Source organism: Lygodium microphyllum, chromosome 23, assembly GCF_053477565.2.
Source record: "Lygodium microphyllum isolate KBCC chromosome 23, Lygodium_microphyllum_v1.1.10, whole genome shotgun sequence".
Lineage (NCBI taxonomy): Eukaryota > Viridiplantae > Streptophyta > Polypodiopsida > Schizaeales > Lygodiaceae > Lygodium > Lygodium microphyllum.
Window position 1 is genome coordinate 134,925,594 of NC_141157.1, and position 4,200 is coordinate 134,929,793.

The following is a 4,200-nucleotide window of genomic DNA, read 5'->3' on the forward strand; positions in this document are numbered from 1 at the left end:
CTTACCAGACTTTTTATGCATATTTCTAGTATGCCTGCCATACAAACAATAATCACAAGAATCAAAATTCAAAGAGTCAAAAGGCGGAAGATACTGCAAGGCACGGAGCATTTTCATTCCTTTAAGAGACATATGCCCCAGACAAGCATGCCAAAGGGATACATGGGGAATAGAACCCATAGACAAAACACGATCCAATGTAGCTCCAGATACAAGTAAGGAATAGAGGTTTCCAGACTTGGCACCTCTTGCAAGTACAAGCCTACCACGAGTAATCTTCCATGTAGAGTATCCAAAAGACACAAAATACCCTGCATCATCAAGCTATCCAGCTGACATAAGGCTATGAGTCAACACAGGTACATAGCGTACATCATGCAAAACAAAAGAGCTGCCAGAAGGAAACTGCAGTCTAACATCTCCAATGCCCACAGTGTCAAGAAACTTGTCATCACCAAGACACACAGAACTAGATATGGTACGATAGGTATAAAACCAATCTCTACAGGGTGTCACATGAAAGGACGCACCCGAATTCAAGAGCCAGCACTGCGCATACATAGAATGTATCTCAGAAGCCTGTAAGGCATCGCATAAAGAAGCTGCAAGTATGTAATAGGTATCGACAGGACTTACAAGGGTAAACCATTCCTCAAAAAGTTCTTAGACACTTTCCACTTATATTGCATATACATCACATGTTTCGTATGCCAAGCATGGCGAGCTTGATAACATGGCATGCACACAATAGATCCATAGATGGAGTCCAATGAATATTAGTTTTATGTGCATGAAGCCACATCGACTCTACCTTTTCAAGCTTTGCACAAGAGCCAAGGAATGATTAGTTGGGTCTTGTATGGATGGCATAAACCCGTTTGGTCTCAGCTCAACTTCTTAGAGAGGTGGCACATTGTTCTTGTTAATTACAATATCTTGCCATGGCTTTCTATGAAGAAAGGACATGTGATCCTTAGCTTGCTTGTTCTTGGGTGCTACAAAGTTAAGAATATGGACATCTATCTCCATCCATTAGTTGATGAGATCAAGATTTTGTGGGAGGAGGGGGGTCATCGTGAAAGATATGAGCAAGTGTGATGGTCAAAAATATACTAATATATGAGCCATTCTCATGTGGACCATTCATGACTTTCCAAGATTTGGAGAGTGCTCAAGTAAGTAGACTTATATTCTCATTGGTGATATCTAATATAGCTCATTCAATTTTGTATTGACTAAATAGGTGTGTTGGGATAGGTCTAGTTACCTTAGGTTATCATGCATGTCCATTGTCTGGGATACAGTTGGACTCCCAAAGGTCACAAACCATGATGAAAGTGGTATATCAAGGACATGCCACTTTCTTGTTGGAGGGTCATGAACTGAGGGAAGGTTTTCTTGGATGACCTCGAGCACCAACGAATGCCCAAAGGTGGTATGAGTTGAAAATGGTCCACACAAAGTCACATCCAAATGGAATGTGGCGGTTCTTAGTTTTCTACGAGTTTCCGTATTGGACCCACTTATAGATCAATAATTTTTTTGATCCCATGCACATTTGTAAGAATATGGGTAACTTATTATGGGACCACATTACAAGAGAGAGAGAGATTGCAAGGGCATGAATGGATTTGAAGGAGGTATGGAAGATACAGGTGCTTTGGCCATAATGGAGCACTGATGGTTGCTCGCAACTACCTTGTGGTCCTTGGGTCCATTCCACTAAAGAAGAGTGCATTGTGAAGCAAATTATCAGGTCTATCCGCACCCTAACAAGCATGATGCGTTCCCTTAGATTTGTTTTCTCTAAAGATGACCAATTATCAGGGCTAAAATCCCATGATTGGCATAATATATGTCAAGTTTCTACTAGCCTTGATTGTAAGTAGCTTGCATATTTTGTATTTAGTGTGTAGTTGGTGTTCATAATGCTTTTTTATTTGTGAACATTTGTACTACCAATCGCAATTGCGGGATGCCTCACTCCAGAGCCAATTTATAGGTTGTCCAATTTAGTGCAATGGATCTTAGAAAAGGAGATAAAGACATCCTCTATTGAATCAGTAAGGTGAGGAGCAGTGGAGAAGATTTTTCTCTTTGAGAAGTACCTTCCCACTAGCATGCTCACAATACAAACTCACCTCCAAGTGAATCTTATAGATGAAGTGAAGATTACGGGGCTAGTCCATATGCGATGGATGTTCTTCTTGGAGTGCTTCATGAAAACCTTGAAAGGCTTTGTGTGACTAGGAGCTCGGCCAAAAGGTAGCATGACTTGGTTGGTATTCGAGACATTAGTGCATATTTCACAGAGACAATGGCTAGTAATGGTAGATTCAGACAGCAGTATGCTATGGTCGCTAAAGGATGATGATAGACTGATTGAAGATGTGGTGGTTGGAAATGGGGTAGAAAAAAGAATGGATGCTATTATGAAGGGGAAAGTGAATAGTTTTTTTATGTTGAATCATGCATCCATGAAGAAGTGACTCACTAGGTACGAGTAGGCTTAAAAAAATTGGAAAGAAGCATGAACATAAATTTTGATGTAGTACATCTCATTGACCAATTCGATATCCTGAGGGCATGGAGAAGATATCGTGGTTTATGTCTATGTGATGGCTACATGGATCTTTGATCATAGCTTCTCACAAAGGGTGGAGGTCTCTATTGAGAAGTTGGAATTCTCGAGGGAATGTAGTCCAAATGTGACTACATGTTTTATAAGCTATTGTATCTAGATTTTATATGTGACAACTAATCTTACTGTTTCAATGTACAATACAATAACTACAGTGTGGTCTGGTTATGCGGGTGACATTTCCACGTTGAGCACATTGACAAAATGTGCTCCACAATGGATTGCCATATCATGGCAAGGTTTGGGCAAGAAACCTGACGACAAGCCACAAATCCAACATTGTTATGGATTAGATTGAGTATTTTGGGAACTTACAAAGTGTTATCTCAGTGGATTGCCATAGCTTCTCCATGATAATATTGGATGTACAGTGGTCCAAAGTGGTATTAGAAGAAGCTGGGGCAACCTTTTGGTGAAGTCTATTTGGATTTTTGAAAATAAATACCTACAAAAGATGGATGGATCTATGTGACACATTGATCTTGCCAGCCCATTGTGAACATATGCGTGACCTATTTTTTTGAATTTCATCACAACACAAAATAGTCACAAATATTGAATCACTCTTATATGTGATTTTGAACAAGTAATTTTCTATCAAAACCCCCAACAACCTCAATGATGGTGTGTTGTTTTGTCAGCTCCTCAGAGTGGGAGAGTGTATAATGAAAGTAATGTTCCTAGTGTAGATGAGGAGAGTATGTAGGTGGAGGGGTCGATATTGTGCAGGGTGGAGGTCGAAGAGGGCTTGGAGCATGTAGAGGAGGTAGACACAAGTAAAAATGATGAAAATACATGAGGCTAGGAATTCTTTGAGAAAAAAGTGGAATCCTTTTGTGTGGTGCCCTATCTATAGACCTTCTAGTGTATGCAAAGTTGTGCCACGAGATTGATATGGGACCATAGGCTAGGTCATACTTGTTGCATTTTCCTACTCAATTCATTGATGAATTTCTTTTAAGGATACTTTAGAATATGCATTTTAAGTAGCATAACTTTTTTCAAGTTATATTACCATGCTTTACTTAAATCTATATATTGATTATTCTAACATCATTTTCTATTTTTGTAGGTTATCTTTGATGATACTTGGAGAGCAAAATGAGTCAAGTGATGAGCGATGAGTTGTGGGAGATATTCACATATATGTCTCCAGATTAGATGGCCCGATTTAGAGATCTGGCGGACCGAGAGTTGTCTTGGATAGATCAGACCATTCCATGAGATCTACTTTGACACGCTCTGATGCTTTGGTTTCCAATAGAAGAGGTCGATGCTCTAGACTGGGTCCAGACAGAGGGAGTGGTCCTAGGGGGTGCTACAAAGATGTGGATGTTGTGAGTCTACGGTTGGTTCCAGATAGGGATGCTATTCCTCGCTCTTATGTACAAGTTTTAGAGAGCATCTCCGTCTCGTTGTTTTGGTGGATATGTATCACCATCAAGGTTTATCACACTTATGGGGACATCTACTCGACCAACTCTGGGATTTGCTTAGTTATTCAGCATAGATGGAACCCCTATGGGTGCTACTCTAAGAGATACTAGCCATGTGGGTGC